The following is a 24,540-nucleotide window of genomic DNA, read 5'->3' as shown; positions in this document are numbered from 1 at the left end:
ACGTGGATATGTTAGAGTGGATATATACAGAGTGGGGGCCGAGGGTAGTTATAAGGGGCAAAGTCGCGGTTTTTATTATTTTATTTTATGAAGCTCATGATCGAGATAGTGCACCAAAATTTAGGAATAAGTAGGTCATGACTCATGACGTACCTAAGTAAAATCTCTAGGGGCGCAACACTGCGTGGCCGACAAAGGAGGGGTAGGGGTGAATATAAAAAATATAAGGGGCTTTTTGCGACGTTCATGATTGAGATAGTGCACCAACATTTGGTCATAAGTAGACCATGACATAAGTAAGTAAAATCCCCAGAGCCGGAAACCAGAGTGGGGGAGGAAGGTAGTTATAAGGGGTCAAAGTCCCGTTTTTTATTATTTTTTTTGTGACGCTCATGATCGAGATAATGCACCAAAATTTGGGAATAAGTAGGTCATGACGTAACTAAGTAAAATCTCCAGGAGTGGAACGCTGCGTGGCCGACAAAGGGGTGGGGCAGGGGTGAACATAAAAAAATGTAAGGGGTTTTTTGCGACGTTCGTGATTAAGATAGTGCACCAAAATTTGGGAATAAGTAGACCATGACATAACTAAGTAATATCCCCAGAGGCGGAAACCAGAGTGGCGGACGAGGGTAGTTATAAGGGGTAATATTCGCGGTTTTTATTATTTTTTTTGTGGCGCTCAAGATGGAGATAGTGCACCAAAATTTGGGAGTAAGTAGGTCATGGCGTAACTAAGTAAAATCTCCAGGAGCGAAACGCTGCTTGGGGTACAAAGGGGTGGTAGGTAGGGGTGAGTATAAAAATATATGGGGGTTTTTTGCCGTTCGTGATCGAGATAGTGCACCAAAATTTGGGAATAAGTAGATCATGACATTACTAAGTAAAATCTCCAGGGGCGGAACGCTGCGTGTGGGACAAATGTTGTGCCAGGTCACAAAAAAAAAATACACACTGCGACTTTGACCCCTTAAAACTACCCTTATCCCCAACTCTTTTCAAACATTCAAATATATCGTCATGTTTAGAAAAATTTGAAACTTTATTGTTTATTTATGAAGCATAACATAAACAATTAACGTATAAAGTGAAATTATGTATAGTTCATATAATTAGCTACAATCTGTAAAAGTTTCAAGTTTCTTCATTGTAAAAAACAAGAGAATTTAAGCATTTTCCGTTAAAATCATTTTATTATTTAAACAATTAATAAACAAAAAAATTTTGTATTGACTATTCGTGTATTGTTCCCGCGAATGCATATGTCTGCAAAGTTTTAATCATTTGCATTGAAAAAAAGCCAGTCAAATTAACGTCCAAAGATTTGACCCAAACGATTGAATTAAAGAAAAGCGTTTAATTAATTAATACGACAAAACGAATTCTAATGTTAATTGTAACACAAAACGTCTCTACCGGTGGTTTTTCTAAGACTTCGATAAAAACACGAATTTTTTGAATTCGAGTTTTGGTTGAAGTTTTGTTTCGTATGGTATTGAAATTTGACAAGAGTAAACGCCGATTTATATAATATAAACAAATATATGAGAGTTCAAAATTTGAAACTTTATTGTTTATTTATGAAGCATAACGTAAACAATTAACGTAAAAAGTGAAATTATGTATAGTTCATATCATTAGCTACAATCCGTAAAAGTTTCAAGTTTCTACATTGTAAAAAACAAGAGAATTTAAGCATTTTCCATTAAAATCGTTTTTTTTTTTATTTAGACAATTAATAAACATAAATTTTTTTTATTGACTATTCGTGTATTGTTCCCGCGAATGCATATGTCTGCAAATTTTCATTCATTTGCATTGAAGAAAAGTCAGTCAAATTAACGTCTAAAGATTTGATGCAAACTATTGAAGTAAAGAAAAGTGTTAAATAAAAATGGCGTAAATTTTTACCATTCTGACTGCTTCAATAGAGGGAAGAAACAACGTTGTAGCATTGAACTATAGTACGTGGGTATTTTGTACTTGGTGAATTATCGGAAACCAAAGTTTGTACTGGATATTAATAATTTTAAATAAATCATCAAAAAGTGTCCTAGAGTCTTATTATTACATTTTAGCTGTAAATTCTATTCTAAAAACGTCTTAATGAATGATGTCCAGGCTGACCCTTCATATAATAGGTCAAGAATGCTAATAAGCATCCGATAAGGCTGTTCTAATTATGCCTTTGATGTTACACAGAAAAAGTATTTTTTTCAGGGGAGTTGTTTATACAACATTTCAAACAAACATCATTTTTTCCATAACGTAATCGATTCTCTGATTCATATTAAATAATACCGAAAGTAGGAAGGAAGTTGAGAAATATATTTTTGTTGTCCGTGTTATTACTGTAGACGCCACTTTGAAACGTTATTTAAATCAAATACTTTGTCGGGCTAGTGTCATGAATTTTTCCCCCAGTTTCCATGACTTTCTATTTTTTACTCTCTCCAACAGATTGGAGTAGAATCAGTTACAGAAAAATATTAACTAATATATTTCAGGGTGTTTTTATGGCTGATTGATTTGTACAGTGAGACTTATGGTAGGGGAGGCCAAGCGGGGATTTTTGCAGTTACTCGAGTGCGTCAGATTTCCACATATTAATATATTTTTCAAATTGGGCTCTGTACCGCCATTCTTTATTATATTACGAATACGTGTGCCAAATATCTCGAAAAAATATTCAAAATTATAGCCGCAATCTTGGAACGCGTTTTGGCTACCTGTTGATCGCTACTGTATCACCTTAAGATAAAGCAAGTTAAGTACATGCAAAAGAGTGTATATTTCAAAAATCTGACGATTTGAGCGGGGCGTAAGGAAATGGGCGAGTCAAAAAGTTTCACAAAAAAAAAGCGAATATTTCGCGAAATGAACGTCAGATCGAAAAACTAAAAAATACGTGTCCAATATTTTTCAAAAATCTATCGAATGATACCAAACACGGAGAGGGGGGGGAATTTAAAATTTTAAATACGAACCCCGCGATATTTCGCGAAATGTGGGGGTCACTTTAAAATCTTAAATAGGAGCCCCAAATTTTTATTGCAGATTTGGATTCTCTACGTAAAAATAAGCAACTTTTATTCGAGACATTTTTTCGAATTATGGATACATGACGCTATAATCGAAAAAAACGATTTTTGGAAATGAAAAATTAAATTAAAAAATGAAAAGTCCCCACTAAAATGGAAAACTTTACTTGACTTTTTTTGGTTTTAGGACCTAATAATCACAACCCAATAGGTCCCCATAACGCTCGAGCAACTGCAAATTTAGCATACTTTCCTCCCCTACTATCAGTGCCGCGCCAGCACGTGTTAGCGCCTGTGTGCAAAACATTTAATGGCGCCCAAAAATACGCATTTTTTTAATCATCTCGTTAAAATCGTCCCGTTAAAATGAACAATTATTTATTGCAACCAAAAAAAAAATAACTAAATAACTAAAAATTATCATATATGCAACAGGAAAATAAACTAAGTTAAAGTAATTAAGTAAAAATAAATCCTTGGCGTAACATAAATAACTAAAGATACAGCACTGGCGAAGCGTCCATGTAACCACTGTTACCATTGGTAACAGTTAAAAATCTTACAAATAAACATTTTATGACGATGAATAATTCTAATTACCAATATTTTTACCAATAGAAATATATTATTATATTATGTGGTAATAGTACCTAACTCAGTAAATAGCCAACTACTCGTAGACACGAAAATATTGGCGAGTTTATGCGACTCAGTTGCACTTTATTATACTCTGTTACCAGACTCATTTCTGGTTACAATGGTTATATACCCACGCTGGCGCTCGGGATCGGCTAGTGACTGAAAATTTTGAAGAAGCGACGGCATAAGCGCGCTGTGTATCAGTAGCGCTGTTACCAGATTTAAAATTGGTGACAGTACCTATAAAAAGCGTGCGTGCAGTTAACCATGGATGAGTGTCGCTTCTTAATCGATCAACTACTTGAAAAGTAATTCTCCTTGTATAATTTTGAAGAAAAAAATGAGATTAAAAATGAAAGACCTATTTTAAACAATTTAAAAAAGGAATCAACAAAAGTAGTTCGATATTTTAAATTTAGTTGGTACAGTGAAAATCCTTGGTTATATTATGGTTGCAAGAAAAATATACTGTATTGTTGACCATGTCTTCTGGTTTCCACAGAAAAATGGGTGGACCAGGTTCACGATTTAAATAGTGATAGATTTTTAAAAAAGAGACATGAAATTTCTCCGTTACCTACATGTAAGATGTATACCCAATTTGATTCAGTTTGGCAAAACAAAAATCAAAAGTTCTCTCAACCAAGCTTTTAAAGCAAATATTGCTAAACATAATGAGTTTGTTAAAAAAATAGATAGTTATATCATTAGCACACTTATAATAGATACTGTATGTTTTTGGGCCAAACAAGAACTAGCGTTTCGTGGTCATTTTGTGTGCGACGACTCTGACAATCGAGGCAATTACAGGGAATTGTTAACATTAATTGCCAAAAAAGATCAAAAATTTTGTCAACATCTAGAAATATCTGTTTTTTCGAGAGTTTCAAGTGATATACAAAATGATATTATTGAAGCTACACTCACCGGCACAAAATTCCGCCACCCAAAATTTTTGATTAAGGTTGACAATTTATAACTTTATTATTTGTGCTCAGATTTTCAAGATTCTTACACCAGTTTCATATTTTCCCGGAGGCATCACCAACATTTTGTTTTTTGAATTATCCGAATATCTTTTTTCTTGTAAGAGCTGTACCATTTTTTGTAAATAAAAACACTGATTGACTCATACAATTGAGGTTGGATTGATAAGATTAGAACGGCCCGCATGCAGCCCAGATCTCAGTCATATTGAGCATTTATGGGATGAATAAAAAAAGCTATTTGCCGTCATCCTAGGCCTCTAGAAAATTTGGTACAGTTATGGCCCTGGTAGAGGAATATCGGGCTATTCCCCAGGCAAGGAAAACACATCTTTATTAGATGCTAAACAGATTGCGAGCAGTCGTTGCTGCAAGAGGTTGACATAACCGCTATTGAATTGTTTTGTTTTGTTGTTAAATTTGTTTTGTTTTGTTAATTTTAGTGCGTTTGATATTTCTAATTAAATAAACCTTCAAAGCAGTGTTTTTAATTACAGCTCTTACAAGAAAAGAGATATTCAGATAATTCAAAAAACAAGACCTTAGTAGTGATACCTCCAGGATAATACAAAAGGAGTATAAAACAAAATCAGCCCTCCAATTTTTCCACAGAATTTTTTAAAGTTAGGAGAAAAAACAATGCTTACATTCACCTCCGTATAATGCCATCTAAGCACAAATTTTTTGTTACCGGAATAATAGTAATTGACATCAATACATGTACCTACAAACTCGTGCAAGAATCTTTAAAATCGAAGTACAAATAATAAAGTTATAGATTGTCAAACTTAATCAAAAATTTTGGGTGGCAGAATTTTGTGCCGGTGAGTGTATATATACATTTAGCCATATCTTCATTTTTTTTAACTAAGATTTTTTGCATCTGGTTTTGGTAACACTTCAGAAAAAGTCACGCGTCGCCACTGAGATACAGGTAAACTTGAAAATAAATATCTATAACAGAAAAAATTCACTTTTCGCGTCTTCCAGCATTTACTGGAATCAGACTGCAAACCTCAGAGTTTAAGGTGAACACACCGAATACGTGAACATCATGCGTGGAGTGAGGCAAGGCTGTATTCTGCAACTGTGTGGCTGGTTGATAACTGGTCTCCACATCCAATTTCTCTGCAGTTTCATTTGCTGTAGTAATAACATCATTAAATTTGATATATATCCGAAACTCGAGCAACAATTATTTTATCTCTTGTAAAGCATTTATAGCCAGCTGCATAATATTCATTGTTTTTTATTGAAAAATTTTGTTAACGAAGTTAATTTTTATCAGAACTTTATAACCATAGGTATGTAGACCAGTGGCGACGCGTGACTTTTTCTGAAGTGTTACCAAAACCAGATGCAAAAAACCTTATATAAAAAGATGAAGATATGGCTAAATGTATATATGGCTTCAGTAGTATCATTACAATTCCCTGTAAGTGCCTCGATTGTCAGAGTCATCGCCCTCAAAATGACCACGAAACGCTAATTCTTGTTTGGCCAAGAAACATACGGTGTCTATTATAAGTGTGCTAAGATATACCTATCTATTTTTTTTCAACAAACTCATTATGTTTAGCAATATTTGCTTTAAAAGCTTAGTTAAGAGACCTTTTGATTCTTGTTTTGCCAAACTGAATCAAATTCGCTAAGTATACATCTTACATGTAGATAACGGAGAAATTTCATGGCTCATTTTTAAAACTCTAAAACTATTGAAATCGTGAACACGGCCGCGGGTCCACCCATTTTTTCTCTACAAAGCAGAAGACATGGCCAACAATACAGTCTATTTTTCTTGCAACCACATAACCAATGATTTTCACTGTACCAACTCAATTTAAAATATCGAACTACTTTTTTTTTATTCCTTTTTTAAAATGTTTAAAATAGGTCTTTCATTTTCAATAATCTCATTTTTTTCTTCAAAATTATACAAGGAGAATTACTTTTCAAGTAGTTGATCGATTACGCAGCGACACTCATCCATGGTTAATAGCACGCACACTGTAATATGTACTGTAACCAAATCAAAAACTGGTAACAGGTCTACTGATATACACACGGCCCACGCCGTCGCTCCTTCAAAATTTTCTCGCCAATATTTTCGTGTGTCTACGAGTAGTTGGCTATTTACTGAATTAGGTACTATTAACACATAATATATTTCTATTGGTAAAAATATAAATGGACTTATTTCATAGTAGTTATAAAATATTTATTTGCAAGATTTTTAACTGTTACCAATGGTAACCGTGGTTACATGGACGCTTCGCCAGTGATGTAGACTGAACAACTGAGCATATGAATGTAAATGTTGATATTTTATCTCCTAAACATCTAGCTTGACAATTTCAATCACGATCTTTATCCTAATGCGTGATATCACATAAAGCATAATAACTCTGACAAAATCTGGTATAATGGCTTAAAGCATCAATTCTGCTAGACCAGCGTGTATTAGATAAATGCTTTAAAGCCAGACTTGCAAAGTGTTGTTTTATGATATCCCAACGTTTGGTAGAAGCTGAAAAAAAAATAGGTAAGTGATATTTTGATCCGCCTAAAATTTTTGTGAAAACTCTAGTGGCGCCCCTTAATTGCTGGCGCCTGTGTGCGCCGCACACATTTTTCCGTTGTTTGACACTAAATTGTTTATAAATAAAAATGACCGCCAGATCCTACGCAGGAAATAGTTACAATTTGTAAAGGTCGAAAAAACGCTTCAGTGCCCTGGCTGTTGAACTGTCATGGAAAAAACCTTATTACCCAGGACTATTAACATATTTGCAAGTTGTGTTTGTTCTGAAAGCTGGTATTATTCCTATATCTTGTATTTCTTGAGTTATTTAGAGCAGCAGTATCAAAGATGGAGATAGACGTAAAGATAGCCAACATTGTTAAAGGGGATGACAACAAACTCTTTTTAGGAACTACAGAGATAACATCCTTAATTTTATACCAATGAAGGTAATTTAGATTAGAAAAACACCAAACAACTACAAAAAATTACCTTTAAAAGTTACCGTTTATAGATATTGTAAAGGTTCGAATCTTCCACAAGGAGATACGAGAGTCCTTTAATTCAGTCTAAATTGTAGTAACAATAAAAAAAGAACTTTGTTTACATTTTGTAGACAAGTACCAACGGTAAAGCTAAAAATAAACCAGTAAATTGTATCTTTGAGAAAAAGTCCCCCCAGTTTGAACGGAAACAGACTATTTTATATTGAGTTTTTGTGCTGACTTACGGGGTGAATGAACTGGAGCCGCTGCAAGTGATACACTTTACGAGGGCCGTGTGACAAGTCGCAGAATCTTGCAACGTGAAGATGAAGCACTTAAAGGCCTTAAGTAAATTGAGGTACCTACCGAATAATTGACTTATTTGATGGATGATTAAGGGATGAGCGACAACCCTTGCAAAAGCGATAAATAACAAATTTCACGTAAAAATTGGCATTTTTTACACTAAAAATTTAATAATTTAAAAAAAACGTCAAAATATCTGCGGAAAACCTACAGATTTTCTTTATACAATGAGCACGTAAAGGTTTACATAAATTCAATTTTTCGTGAATGGAAAATTTTAGAAATAAATCCCGAAACAGGTCGATTTTTATTTTTAAATTATGATTTTTTTGGCCTATATATCATAATAGTGACGTCATCCTAATGTCGGTAAAATTGTATTGCAATTTATTCGTAATTTATTATGGATTGAAAATTTTTATTGCTGTAGCCGTTTTCGAGGAACAATGGGTGCTGCTAACTTAAGGGTAAAGCTAGCAGCACTTAAGCTATATCTCGGCAAGGAAAATGGGTACAGGGTCCATCTTGGCATATTTTATTGCTAATTAATTGCTGTTGATTAACACATTGACCAATGCCGAAAAACTACGTCATCCCCTAATGCAAAACGCCCCCGAAAAAATTATGAAACTAGAAAATTTAACAACAGAGCAATTGCTAATTTATTACGGAAAGAAAAAAATATTGCTGTAGCAGTTGTCGAGAAACAATGGATGCTGCTAAGTTTACAATAAAGCTAGCAGCACCCAAGCTATATATCATCAAGGAAAATATACCGACTTATTCTACTAGGCGTGATGACGTAATCAATGATTTTTTTAAATGAAATAGGGATCGTGTGCTAGCTCATTTGAAAGGTTATTCATAAATTCTCTAGTTCATAACCATTAACATAATTATTTGTACAGGGTGTCAATTCAATGTTCAAGCTGCCATCCTCTTGTCTCTTGGCGTATGATGTCTATTATGCCAGAATTAAGATGGGGGGAGTCAATGGCGAACCAACCGAAAGTTTCAGGTTTACTAAAGATGTAAGACAAGGCTGCATACTAAGCCCAATTCTATTCAACATACATATATGGTGAATGGATAATGCGCAAAGCTACTGAACTGGAACGGTGGCGTCACTATTGGATATACAACTATCCAAGCCAGTTCCGAGGTTGAACTGATTCACCTGCTACAACGAATTCAAGAAATAAGCAACGATGGGCCTTAGAATAAACAGAGACAAAACGAGAATCATGATAATTGACAGAGCCAACAACAATCAAAATCATTTAAACATGATCAGGAGCAAATAACGACTAATGGAAGAGCTCAAGGAAATTGATCATGAAGAACGAAAAAAATGACTTAAAATAAGCGAAACAAAAATGAAGTACATGACCATCAATATCAAAAGAACACCTGACTGACAATGAAATAATATCGCAATAGACAACTCTGGATGCATTCACATCTCTGGGCACAGAAATCAATCAGAACACTAATTAAATCAGTAGTAATGATGAAAAAAAAGATGAAGCCCAACTCAAGACATTCAAGAGAAAGATACTAAGAAAAGATATGGCCCAGTACAAGAGGAAGGCGGCACATGGAGAGTCAGAAGAAACGATGAGGTTAATAAATTGAATGAAGGATATTGTAAGATTTGAACCCGATAGGAAGACGACAAAAAGAAAGGGCCAGAACGAGATGGTTCGATTACGTGTAAGACGACTGAAAACTATGAATGTAAGATAATGGAGGGGAAGGGCATATGAGAGGTTGGTGTGAATGGAAAGACATAGCCAGACAGTCAAACACCCATGCAGGGTTATGATGCTAAAAGAAGAAGAAGAAGAATCAGACTTAGATAACCATCAAAAGAAGACGACAGAATAAAAAAAAGTGCTCGGAACTCGGTTAAAAATGCGAAAATTAACATGTTTTACGGCAAACCTTTTGATCGCCAAAACTGGGAAAATATTTTTGAGTTTAAAATCTCTGTTTCTATAGAAAAGGTGTTGACAATTTCCAAAACTAATAATTTATAAAGAAACACTTATAAAGAGCTATTTTTAACTCAACCAAACTAACTACAGAAAGGAAAAAAGTGTTAATGAATGAAGGATATTAATGAATACTAGTGGTCGAATAATAATGAATAAAACCTTTAATAAAAATCACTAAGGAAAGAACGTATCTACTAACAGTACATCGTCCGCTTTTGGGCATTGCCTCCCGTGATAACAGCACAGGTAGAATGCTTTTAAATTGCGTTTAAATGCCTGATATCAACAAAAGGAAGTGCCATAACCATTATCAGGCCAACTGCAAATAACCTAAAAATACGAGCACACATACACATAGTCGGTAAACACATAAAAATAGGTTGATACGTTCATAAAACAGACATGTATTTAACGGACACATCAATTTAATCCTTTCTGGAGTGTGTATGTAGAAGAGGAAAAGGTAGGCAGTGCTGGGGCTGGGTGACTGTGCCCCTACCACTATTCCGAAGATGTAAATGATTTGTTTACCAGTATCTTGCCACGACACCCGATTCTAAATATAAATAAAGCACACTCGCCTCTCTAGCTAATATCAGCGACCAGTGCCGGTTTAACCTAACTTCGGACCCTGGGCACTAGAGATTTAGGGGCCCCCTTCATTGCTATTCGTTGTCAATTTGTTTTAACAAAAAAAAACACATTCATCAACCTGCATTAACTATATGTATAAACGTTTATTGTAAAACCCATACATTTTTAAAAAATTTAAAAAAGATTTTTAAAACAAACGAGAAAAATAGCAAAAGTAAAAATATTCCAAAAAATACATTTAAAGATATAAAAAATATAGAAAGTTCTACAGAACAACACATGACAAACAAAAAAACATATTCTAAAAAATATATAAGTCAAAAATTAGCTCACTTTTTTTCTTGACTAAGCATTTTAGTAAACTGCCATATTAATACTATCAAAATTCAGTTGCTTCACTTCTTCATTGATTATAATACGATAGTGATAATGCTTCTAGGTTTTCTTGACCCTTTGACCTTCAATATATGTATCTTTATTCTTTTTAAAGGCAAAAGTTGCCTTTACATTCTGGATACACCAAATTTTCAAATGTTTATTCAAATTTTGGCATAACGTTATAAAATGAATAATTTCATTATTCAAGTTCTCTTTGGTTTCATCAACATCTTTTTTATATTCCTCGCATAAAATATTAATTCGCTTTTTGACTTCTTTATTTATGTAGCTTAAAAAACATCTAACAGCTGATGTAACATCTTTGTAGCATTATATTCTTCTCTTTAAAAGATCTTGAGAAATATTGTGGCATATAACATTAAATAGGTACTTCAATTCTGAATATCTCTTGCCCCTTTAAAATTGTTTCACCTTCAACTGCTTCATCCAAAAATGTTTTTTATTTGTTTTTTGAAGGCCAATTCTATAGAATATATTTGAGATTATTGCCTTCACAAAAAATATTTTTGGCTTCTAGTTCAATTTCGCTTAATTTATTTCTTACGTCTCCAACAAAGTTCAAATATCATTAATTCTACTCCAACTGACACGTTCAAGTCCACAGTTTCTAACGTGTTGCTTGTTGCATTCACTCGTTTTAAAATCGTTACCCAAATCAGTGTCAATAGAGTATCCAAGTTAACCTGTCTCAAAGGTATCCATTTTATCATGCAGTGCCTTGGCTTCACTTCTAACTGCTGATTTTTTGTCTCTATTATTGCTTAACTGGAAAAATATGTTTGATGGATCCGTAGTTTTTAAGTAAAGCATTTACAGCGTCAAAAGTTTCTACATGTTTTGTTTTCATCGCTTCCAGGAATTCATTGCAAGTTTGGTCAGAGAGGTAGCTAACTGAACCTTTTTCTTTATTCGCATTCCGCTGTAAATGCTGAGCTTAGAAGTTGTCAAAAGCAAAGTATACAAGACAACTTAAGTAATTTCCCTTATGACGACTCGTTAAATTCTCATGGGATCAACGAAGAGCTAGTCCTTGAGAAGCAATTAATTTAATGGTGACAACAACTCTTCTTAGGACCTTTACTCAATAGTCAGCTTCGCGTTCTACTTGCTCTTTCAAGCCAGCGTCTATAACTCCAATTTAACTGATGATCCATCTAACTCCAACTGATGATCTTGTTATTAATGTAACCATAGAGTTCAGATGAAATTTACTTTCTTCGTGAGATTTGAGTAAACTATTCAAATATTTCCAGTGGGTAAAATATATCCAAACTCAGTTAAACTATTTTTTTTTTCAAAATATCACAAGGAAAAATTACTGTACTGGCTCTATACCATAAATCACAAAAAATAAAAAGCTTATTTTGTAAAAGGTATATGTATTTAAAATCCCTAAAAAGGGCTGTATCACAAAACGTTTTCGGAATCAATATTCCATCATCAGTGTTATCACAGGTTTACATGCTATTAGCCACCAAAATGTACGGGTAAAAACCCTTAAATAGATTTTAAACAGTTGCGTTTACATTATGTTATCTGATTTTGAAGGAATCGCTTTTTGGTTTAAAAGTTTATACATCTTTGTCACAGTTATTATTTATCAGTCTTAAAATCAGACCATATCGAAATCGCAGGTATTTCGTTGTCTTTTTCTCTATTTAAAAAAATATGGTCCTCGATTATTTACCGGACTTTAATTTGCTATTAATAAGAGGAAGGGTTCTTACGGGCCCTTCCGGGGCTCGGGCCCCTGGGCGCCCTAAAGCGCCCAATGGATAAAACGGCACTGTCAGCGACATCACCAAACACAAAAAATTCACCAAAAAGTCTCAATTCGGAGAAACACTTTCGTGAAGAGGGTGTAACACTTCACGGGTGTAGATTTGGTTCGATTCTTAACCTGTTGTTTTTACAGTCAACAGCCCGTTTCATCCGGCTGCCATGTCAATTGTCTAGTCTAGAGTCTAGAGCAGGGCTTCCCAAACTGTGCGTCGCGACGCCCTGGGGCGTCGCGGCCTTATCCCAGGGGCGTCGCCTGTCAGCGCGGACTTTTAATACAGCAAATATATTTATTTGATTTTAAATGAGTATAAAATATGTATTAATATGTATTAAGATATGTATTAATAAATAAATCAAATAAAAAATATAACAGTCGATAGACCCTTGAAATGCACAAAACTTTATTAATTCAGAGTTTATAATGCAGTTAGCATACCTCTGTGACATATTTAACAAATTGCAATTGGTAAAATTACTGGGTTTCCGAAGAAGTTGCTTTTATGAAAGAGAAAATTAGAAAATCAAGAAATTATCTGTTTCCCTGCTTTACAAGGTATTCTACAAGAAAAATCGATAGATATCCTCTATCATTCTTTAAAAAATATGTTTACACAACACATGTTCATTGAGCGAACACTTTGATAAATAGTTCCCGAAGATCTGGAGCAATATGACTGTGTCAGAAACCCTTTCCAGTCATCCACACCATCGACACTTTCCACAACAGAGGAAGAAGAACAACTGACAGAATTGTCCTGTGATTCCAGCCGAAAGCTTCAATACGACAAGGACAAACTGTTTGAATTTTGGAGCTTAGTTTCTCATGAATATCATGCCATCAGCACTGCTGCATTAAAAGTTTTATTACCATTTGTGACTTCGTACTTGTGCGAAACGGGCTTTTCTGCAGTTGCAGTAATTAAAAACAAGTACAGGTCAAACATAAACATAGAAAAAGAAATGAGAGTGGCAGTTTCCAAACTGGAGCCCCGGTTTCATAAGCTGTGCTCAAAAAAGCAAGCACATCCCTCACATTAACCAGCCAGTTACATAAATAAATATTACTTTTTATTTTTGTGCCTATGTTTTGATTTCATTCTTAATTTCTACTAAATATTATAAACGTTCAAATAGTGTTTTGTTATAACTATAACTTGTTTACTAGCCTAGTACTAAAATTAGTAAGTATTATTGGGAATTGGGTTGAGGGGCGTCGCAAAAAAATTGCAAAATCCCAAGGGCGTCACAGTACGAATAAGTTTGGGAAGCCCTGGTCTAGAGTACAATGTGACAGGTTTTGTCTGAAATGGAACTCCCAAATCATCTAATACTGCCTATTAAAAGCCTATTAAAATACCAATTATGCCAGAGTTAGAGTCAATAAGAAACTAGCCGAAAGTTTCAGCTTTGGTTTCAGGGTCACTAAGGGCGAGAGGCAATGCTGCACACTGAGCCCAATGCCCAGTTCTATTCGATGTAGTATATGGTGAATGGATAAGGAAAGCTCCTGAAGACTGGAACGGTGTCGTCACTATCGGCGGAAAATAGATTGGCAATTTGAGATATGCAGATCATACAACCATCCTCGCTAGTTCTGAGGATGAACTGATTCACCTACCACAACGAATTCAAGAAGTAAGTTTAACGATGTGGTCTTAAAATAATCAGAAACAAAACAAGAATCATGACAATTGACAGATAGGGGAGTGCATATAGATTTTCACTTCGGAAAAAAATCAAACAAGATAGAACTTTTTGTAATTTCATTAAGAAATGTTTAATAAACAACATATCAAAAAGTTCTACTCTAGAAGTAGGTGCTTCATTTTTTATTAAACAAGTGAACTACGAAGTTAGATGTTTTTTTAAATAACTCCGAAAATATAAATTTTAGAAAAAAAACTGACGACCATTGAAAAATTCAGAAAATTTTATAAAAAAAAACGCACTGTAAACTAGCGTACGGCGAAGTGCACGGTTGCGTTATTTTAATGTAATTTTTTAACTAATGGATCAAATGAAATTTTACAAATTGAACACGAAAGAAGAATAATTAAGCTAATGATTTAAAAATGTGTGACTAATACAATTTTTCTTATAAAACCCTCAATTTTGCACAACTTACCTTTCAAGCATCTTACTAAATGATGTTTCATTCAACAAAAATCTCAAAAATTTAATTTAAATTATATGACGTCTCAAACAATGTAATTTTTCAAATCTTTATGGTTTTATAGAATTACCAACACTTTAAGACGGTATTACTCAAGTTTGAACAGATCTATTACAGTTTTATAAGTGCTTTTTTAAAGCTTAGGATGTAATCTGTAAAATGCACTAAATTATTTTACTTTAGAAATGAAATAGACTATTTCTTTTTGAGAAAATTAATAAAGATAACAAAAATGTAATACAAAAACCGAAAATTACCAGCTAAAAAATGTTTATACAAAGTGATCAAAACTTTTTTCTGTAAAAACTTACCTAAAATAAACTTAATAATAAGCTTCAACAATGATAAATGTTCAGCAAAAAATTTTTTTTAGCTCTTATACAGTATGTCTGCGTAACTTGGAACCTATTGATAACTTTTTTATTATCAGTTTTACGAAAAAAAGTTATTTTTTATAAAATACTCTGCATCGTATATAATCTAAGATGCAATCATCAAATATCAAATTTAATTAATTTTATACGAGGTATGTCAAAAAATATGAATTTTACTCAAGAGTAAAGAACCGTTACATTTCACAATATCGAAAATTGTTATTAAGAAAAGTTGTTTGGAATTAAAAAAAATGTTTTAGTGTTCAATTACATTCTTCTAATTAAAATATTGTGAATAATAAAGGCACTTAACTTTAAGAAAAATTCATATTTTTTACATACCTCGTATAAAATTAAAAAAGTTTGATATCTGATGATTGTATCTTAGATTTTAGTGATTTAAGTGATAAAAAAATAGTTATAATTGTAATAAAATGATGATGAGTATCCGTAATTTGTAATCCGTAAAAATCTTTTTCGATTAGAATGATGTAATTGTATATTTAAACAATAGTTTTTAATGTCAAACAACTTTTCATAATATCATTTTTTGATATTCTGGAATATAAAGGTACTTTACTCTTTAACGAAATTCATATTTTTGACATAACTCGTATAAAATTGATAAAATTTGATAGCTGATGGTTGAGTTTTAGATTTTTGACTATCCAGAGCATTTTATGAAGAATAACTTTTTTTCGTAAAATTGATAATAAAAAAGTTTTCCATGTGGTTCCTAGCTACGCAGACATACTGTATAAGAGCTTCTGTACCTATAAGAATTTTCAAATTGCAATGCCATATTCGGATTCAGCATAATCAAAAACAAAATAGAAACATATTTGATCAAAGTAAAATGATGAATTTACTGATATTTTTAAAATTATTTATACAAAACAATTGTTATTGTTTAAACAATTAATAAACAATTAGCGGCCAAATCTGCGAGTAGAACTTTTTACTTTAACAAGTATATAAAAATAATATATATAATAAACTAACAAAAAAAGTTTTAGAAAAATATAAGCTTGTTTGAATTTTTCCGAAACATTTACATATTTTCGTTCTAATTGCACTCCCCTTATAGTATGATTAATAAAATTAACTACAGAAACGATAGGTGGTCAGATACAAAAAAAAGTGTTCATGAATGAAAAATATTAATGAATACTGGTGGCCAAATAATAATGAATAAAACCTTTAATTAAAATCATTATAGAAAAGAACGTATTTATTTACTATCAGTATGTGGCCTGCTTTGGGCATTGCCTCCTGTGATAACAGCACAGGTAGAATGCTTTTAAATTGCGTTTAAATGCCTGATATCAAGGAAAGGAAGTGCCATAACCATTATCAGGCCAACTGCAAATAACCTAAAAATACGAGCACACATAAACATAGTCGGTAAACACATAAAAATAGGTTGATACGTTCATAAAACAAACATGTATTTAACGGACACATCAATTTAATCCTTTCTGGAGTGTGTATGTAGAAGAGGAAAAGGTAGGCAGTGCTGGGGCTGGGTGACTGTGCCCCTACCACTATTCCGAAGATGTAAATGATTTGTTTACCAGTATCTTGCCAAGACACCCGATTCTAAATATAAATAAAGTACACTCACCTCTCTAGCTAATATCGGCGATATCACCAAACAGAAAATATTCACCAAAAAGTCTCAATTCGAAAAAACACTTTCGCGAAGAGGGTGTAACACTTTACGGGGTGAATTTGGTTCGATTCTTAGCCTGTTGCGCATACAGTCAACAGCCCGTTTCATTCGGCAGCCATGTCAGGATGTCAGTTGTAAGATAATTGGTCGTTTGTCGAATTTTCACCGTTTTCTGATAGAAACCCGATATGATACTAGCACAAAACGCTTCTAAAACCCTCACTTGACACTTTTCTACGCGATTTTCTGATTGTTTTTCGCGACTTAGCCACTTTTTCGCCCCGACAAGAAGTTGTTTTTCACGATCCTCGGTAAGAAATTTCTGTAGGATGCACGCGGCGTTGCCATATCTCCGCTAGGGGAATCTGCGGATCTTTTAGGATTTTTTATGAATAGAAACTGATAATCGCTTCTGAAAAATGAAAAAATACTTATGAATGGTGTTGTGATATACAGGGGTGTTCGAAACATATTCGCTTTAATGGAACGCATTTAAATATTTTATAAAAAAATAATTTGGTGAAGGTACCTGTTGATATGTCCTGCAAATATTCATTCATACTCATACTTGTTACATAGTAAATATGTAGTAATTTAAGAATGATAATAAAAATTTATATTTTCAAATGAATCAATTACCAATTTGTATTTGTTTTACTTTCAACTTTATTTATTCAACTATCGATGGAGTGGGTTTTCCCAATCAATTGCTTAGGTACCAGTGGCGGCTGGTCAGAGGAGGCAAGGGAGACTTAGCCTCCCCATAAATTTTTTACACGTGCTACACTGTTTTGTTTACTTTGCTATTTTGCTTCGCGTTAGAGATATCGGAAAAAGTTATTTGAACAAGTTATTCCAAATAATATTCTGTATCCCGAATGAAGTACGTGCCTCTTAGTGGCGGGATACGGGCAACAATACATTGGCTTATAGGGCAGTCCTTACAGTAGGGATCCTGGCCTATACAGAAAAATGCAGGCGGGTGTGGGGTAATACTGCACTTTGGTTGCATTGGTGGTGTATTGGCTAAACGTGCAGGACAGGGCAGGGTATGGTGCTGATAGAAAAGGCATTCAGGCATCAAATATCCAAAAATCTTTTCAGGCCATAATAATGAAAAGACCTTCTCCAAACGAAATAAAAACTTATACTGAAATGATGGCATCTCCTGAGGTAAAATGTTCCGGAAGTAAAATGAGCCTCCATTCGGATCTCCGGGTGAGGACTATCTCAAGGGGAACACCATTACAGGTTAGAAAAATCAGGATAGGGTCTTGGAATCTTGGTAGTCTTACAGGTAAGAGTCTGGAGTTAGTGGATGCGCTCAAACGAAGAAGAGTTCAAATTGCTTGTATTCAAGAAACTAGGTGGAAAGGACAAAGGGCGAAAGAACTAGGTGATGGATATAAATTGTGGTATGTAGGGAGTAGTAACACTAGAAATGGAGTTGGTATAATTGCTGATAGTGAAATGAAAGATAACGTAGTAGAAGTTGTAAGAACGAGTGATAGAATGATGTCAGTGAAATTTGTAATTGATAAAGAGGTATTGAATGTTGTGTGTGTGTATGCTCCTCAAACAGGTCTGGGTGAGAATGAAAGAAGAGCTTTCTATGATCAATTGGGAGACATACTGAGTGATATACCAGCGGAGGAGAAAGTTATAATAGGAGGTGATTTCAATGCACATGTGGGCCAAGCCAAGACAGGATATGAAACAATACATGGGGGATTAGGCTTTGGAACTAGAAATGAAGCTGGAGATGACATGCTAGAATTAGCAACAGCATTGGATATGGCGATTGTTAACACATTCTTTAAAAAGAGAGAAACTCAACTTATTACCTACAAAAGTGGACAACATCAATCCCAAATAGACTACTTCATGATAAGGAAAGAAGACATACGTGAATGCAAGGACTGCAAGGTAATAGTTAGTGAGACAGTAAGCCAACAACATAAGCTGCTTGTTCTGGACATCGAAGTAAAAAGCGAAACTAAACAAAAATATCGGAGAGGACCACAAAAAATCAAGTGGTGGATGCTAAAAGATGAGAAGGAAGGTCTATTCAGGGAAAGAATAGTAGAAAAAATATGTTGGAACATGAAAGGAAGCCCTAACACAATTTGGAGAAAAATGGCCAATATTATTAGAGAGACGGCTATTGAAATACTTGGGAAAACGTCAGGAAAGAAGTTTGAAGATAAAGAGACTTGGTGGTGGTCAAATGAAGTACAAGGAAAAATAAAAGAGAAGAGAAAATTATATAAAAAGTGGCAAGAAACCAGATCGGACATAGATCTTCAAAACTATATGGTCGCCAAAAAGGAAGCGAAAGTAGCAGTAGCAAAAGCTAAAGCAGAAGCGTATTCAAACCTATACGATCAACTTGATACCAGGGAAGGCGAAACGAAGATATATAAAATAGCCAAACAGAGAGCAAAGAAAGCAAAAGATTTTAATCAGATTAGATGTATCCGAGATGAAAATAATAAAATACTAGTTCACGAAAGGGATGTCAAAAAGAGATGGAGAAAGTACTTTGACAGCTTATTAAATGAAGAATTTGACAGACAGCCTGTAGAGTCAACGGAGACAGTAGCAGCAATGGTCACCAAAATAACCAATGAGGAAGTGGCTCAAGCGCTTCAAAAAATAAAGAAAGGAAAAGCGGTAGGACCAGATGATATTCCTGGGGAAGTATGGAGAGCATTGGGAGAGACAGGAACAAGGTGGCTAGCAGGTCTATTTAATAGAATTATGGAAGTTGGACAAATGCCAGACGAATGGAGAAGCAGTATACTGGTACCTGTTTACAAAAACAAGGGAGATATACAACAATGTACAAACTACAGGGCTATAAAACTGCTTAGCCACACCATGAAAATATGGGAAAGAGTAATTGATAGACGGATACGTGAAGAGACCGAAATATCCGAGAATCAATTTGGCTTTATGCAGGGTAGATCAACAACAGATGCAATTTTCACTATAAGGCAGTTGATGGAAAAATACAGGAGTAAAGAAACAAACGCTCATATGGTATTCATTGATCTTGAGAAAGCATATGATAGAGTTCCTCGAGAGATTCTGTGGTGGGCACTCAATAAGAAAGGAGTCCCTGGTGAATATGTAAAGATTGTGAGGGATATGTATGAGGGAGTAACGACTAGTGTTAGGACAGGTGTGGGAGAGACTGATAAATTTCATGTGAAAGTAGGATTGCATCAAGGTTCTGTGCTTAGTCCGTATTTATTCTCATTAGTTTTGGACCAGATAACAGCGAAAATACAGGGTAACATTCCATGGTGCTTAATGTATGCTGATGATGTCGTGTTAGTAGGAAATAGTGAAAGAGACTTAGAACAAAAACTGGAACAGTGGAGACAAGCTCTGGAGGAAAAAGGTTTAAAACTTAGTAGGACAAAAACAGAGTATTTGGAATGTTCATTTAAAGATGGAGCTACTACAAATAAAATGGTATCTTTGGATGGTGAAATGATTGTAAAAAGCAATAGTTTTAAGTACCTAGGATCGGTATTACAGAGTAATGGAGAAATAGATGGAGATGCATGCAGTAGAATTAGGGCTGGATGGATGAAGTGGAAAGAAGCGAGTGGTGTGTTGTGTGACAGAAAAATTCCAATGAAGCTGAAGGGAAAATTCTATAAAACAGCCATAAGACCAGCTATGATGTACGGAACTGAATGTTGGGCAGTGAAAAAGAAAGAGGAACAGCGAATGCATGTGGCGGAAATGAGAATGCTTAGATGGATGAGTGGAGTGACAAAGAAGGATAAAATTAGAAATGAGTATATTAGGGGAAGTCTAGGTGTGGCACCAATTGATGCCAAAATGAGAGACAATAGGTTAAGATGGTTTGGTCATGTTCAACGTCGAGACGTTAACCACCCAATACGAAGAATAGCTGAAGTGCAGATTCCTGGAAGGAGTAGGAGAGGAAGACCAAAGAAGACCTGGGGGGAGACGATAAGGCAGGACATGTTGGTAAAGGGGATTAACATTGATATGGCCCAAGATAGAATTGTGTGGAGAAATGCAATTAGGGAAGCCGACCCCGCATAGGGATAAGGCAAAGAGAATGATGATGATTCCAAATAATATTCTAACCCCACATACCAAATTTCATCACAAAATTCGCACTTTTAGTTTTTTCATTATTTGTAGTCAGGATCCTAAAATCGCAGAGGAGGCTGCTGGCCGGAAAATCTCACTTGCTAAAGCTCCGCGCAGCCCAGCAGCGTTTAAGCATGGTAGTTTAAGGAGACCCGGTCTCCTTAAGAGCTGCATTATCGCTTAACGCACACGCTGCCCGGAGATTGGGCAAGGCCGGCTAATCGGCCAGCAGCCTCCTCTGCGATTTTAGTATCCTGACTACAAATAATGAAAAAACTAAAAGTGCGAATTTTGTAATGAAATTTGGTATGTGGGATTAGAATAATATTTGGAACAACTTGTTAAAAATAACTTTTTCCGATATCTGTAATGCAAAGCAAAATATCGGTAATTTACCGTGTTTTTGGATTCGCATTAGGCTTTTAGAATTAAAAAAATTCAGTTGAGTATCTTAAAAAATGTGAACCTTCAACCTGAATGGACTGCAAAACTTCAAATATGTATTTATTTTGATATGCATATCTACTTACAGAGAGAGAATTGTTTAACAAATAAACGACACAAACTTTGGTAATACACTTTTACAATTAGACTAACTATTTTTAAAATGATATGATATGAAATTGTGAATTATGATGATACATATTATAAAATGTAAATAAAAAATGGTCAAAAAAATGGGGCCTTAAATTAGATTTTTTTGGCGGATTTTTTTGCTAGTGCAAATTTGTCTAGATATTTTACAGTTAGGTATAGCCACCCCTATTGTAAAAATCCCGAGCCGCCACTGTTAGGTACCAATTTGTATTTTTTTTGATTTCATCTTTATTTATTTCAACTATTGATATAGTGGGGTTTTTCCAAGTTGTTTCATTTCCGTATATTTTTTTGATATTGGTAAATATTGACAAAGACTTTTCGAAAAATTTTTGACACCGTTTTTAAATATTTCCAAAATGATGTATTTCTGGCATCTCTAGCAAAAAATTATATTTTCAGAGCCTCAGTCTATTTGGAAGCCGAAACGTCAAATAGTACCTATAGTCCAAGTAATGAAGCTTAAAGTATCCCATCTCGGGGGTGGACATTTTTTATTATATTTTGACCATAAAAGTTGATAAAACCATTCATTCTAAGCAAACAATGTTTTATACATTTTTTTGATAAAATTAATAGTTTTCGATTTATTCGCTATCGAAAGTGTTAGTTTTATATCGAAAAAATCAATGTTTTTATCAGTTTTCTGCTAATAACTCAAAAAGTTTTCGTTTTATCAAAACAACTTTACTTAACAAAAATGTACCTTTTGAATAAATAAACAAAACGGTTTATTTATTTTTCTTCAATACCAATAGTAATCGAGTTATACTTTATTATATGTAAGCTTTTCTTCGTCAAATGCTAAATATTGTAGTTTCAAAGTCAAAAAACGGATAAACTATGCATTTTTCGAGAATAACTTGTTTAAACTAATTTAAATTATTTAAAAATATCTATCAACAAAAATACAAAAAAAAGAATGTGTGTGTACTTTGTACGCACGTAAGAAGTTATACTTCTATTATATGATTTCTTAAAAATAAATATACTTTAAACAGTTTGTTTTAATTTTTTTTTAAACACCAAACTAATTTTGTGCTTACCGCTTTCAAAAAAATAAAAAATGAAGTATAGGATTGCACTGGATTCGAACTCAAGACCTCTCGATCTCTGGTCGAATGCTATACCAAATACGCTACGAAGACTGTGTCTGTATCGGTTCGAACGTACCTAATGACAATTCACGGTAACAAACAGACAAGGTGATGTAAAATAAATATACAATAAAATGTTTTAATAATACTCATCTTACTCCTGAGGAAGACAAATCCAAAGACATAAAAATTATAATAAATATATTTACTAAAAACACTAATATATTCTTTTCACACCTTTTCTTGCACTTGCACTGATATATTTATACATAACTAGAAAGATTTAGCAACTAAACGCCATACTGTCTGTGTGCGCATGCGCGCAGTATTATGAAATTTTACTCTCAATCGCGCCTAAAGAAGTATAACTTCAAAAAGACTCTAGCTCAAAAATTAAGCGACTTATAATGAAAAGAATGTCAGTCCCTATTTTTTTCAACAAAAAGTGATCGGAAGCAACCTCATAATTACCACCCTAATTAAAATTAGTCATTTATCTTCCTTGGTCTTCTTTATTTATATACTATTAATAGGTTTTAAAAGTTTGACTGGCTTAGAAAGATTAGTTTTTATAAAAATTGAGTCAAAAGCGAATATCGAATTTTTGTAGTTTGGTAAAAAATGCCCTTTTCTTCAGAATAGAAAGATTTGCATCAGCGAAACGAAAAATTGTTTAAAATGAAATTGTAGGTTATTTAATTCTCAAGAAATTGGTTTGCAAAATTTTTTTCTGCGGCAAAAATTGAGTGAGCTATTGACAATTAAATCTTGTAATACCATGAAAAAACCACCTTTACTAACCCTTTCAAAGTCACCTCTATTTGCGACTGAGGTTTTTAAAAAGATTTAATATTAATAGCCTTATAGATCTTGTAAAACTCTACAAAATATTGTTTTATCAAACTTTCTGAGATAAAAAATAAAAAAGTTACTGTTAAAAAATCAATATACTTTTTTGAAAAAATAAATGGAGAAATCCAATTGGAAGCACAGCAAGTAAGTTAGCGGTGTTTTTAGTCATTGGCCTTATTTAGTCTTCTTTATTTATGTATTATTAATAGATTCTAGAAGTTTAACTGGCGTAGAATGATCAGTTTTTAAAAAACTGGAATTAAAAGCGAATAACGAATTTTTGTAGCTTGGTAAAAAATGCCATTTTCTTCAGAATAGAAAGATTATTATCAGAGATACGAAAAAATGTTTAAATATGAAATTGTAAGCTATTGTAGGAATTTGGTGTGAAAAATTTTTTTCTACGGCAAAAATTGAGTAAATAGTAACTGAGTACCTATATCGAAAAACATTGATGTTTTCGATATAAAACTAACACTTTCAGTAGCGAATAAATCAAAAACTATTAATTTTATCAAAAAAATGTATAGAACATTTTTTGCTTAGAATGAACATTTTTATAGACTTTTGCGGTCAAAATATAATAAAAAATTTCCACCCCCGAGATGGCAACCACCCCCATGGTAAAAGCGCCTTTGGCATCGTATTCAATCTGTAAAATTTGCGAGGTGAAAAGCTTCGGTTCCTGGACTACTAACCATTTTTACGATAAATATTACAAAAAACTACCTCCTTCAAAGTTTTAGTAATCTTATGATAAATTATTTGCAGATGTAAGTGCTTTTGCTAAATAGATAGGTACAAAAAGAAAATACGTACCACAGTTGGTTTCATTGTAGGTACCTTGGGCGACCGGTTTCGAGCCCTACAATTTCCAGCAAATCGTCT

General features: G+C 33.7%; 1 protein-coding gene across 1 annotated transcript in view; it reads right to left on the bottom strand.

Moving 5' to 3' along the window:
• The window catches only part of LOC114329400 (protein sprouty), a 467,319-nt gene extending 450,039 nt beyond the window's left edge, over positions 1 to 17,280 (bottom strand). Inside the window, exon 1 of the mRNA XM_050642211.1 lies at positions 16,922 to 17,280. The gene's annotated coding sequence lies outside the window, so the exon portion shown is untranslated. The remainder of the gene's footprint in view (positions 1 to 16,921) is intronic.
• Positions 17,281 to 24,540: the final 7,260 nt, after the last annotated feature.

This window comes from Diabrotica virgifera, chromosome 1, assembly GCF_917563875.1.
Source record: "Diabrotica virgifera virgifera chromosome 1, PGI_DIABVI_V3a".
Lineage (NCBI taxonomy): Eukaryota > Metazoa > Arthropoda > Insecta > Coleoptera > Chrysomelidae > Diabrotica > Diabrotica virgifera.
The sequence above is the reverse complement of the archived record's forward strand: the minus strand, read 5'-3'. Positions and strand labels throughout refer to the sequence as shown.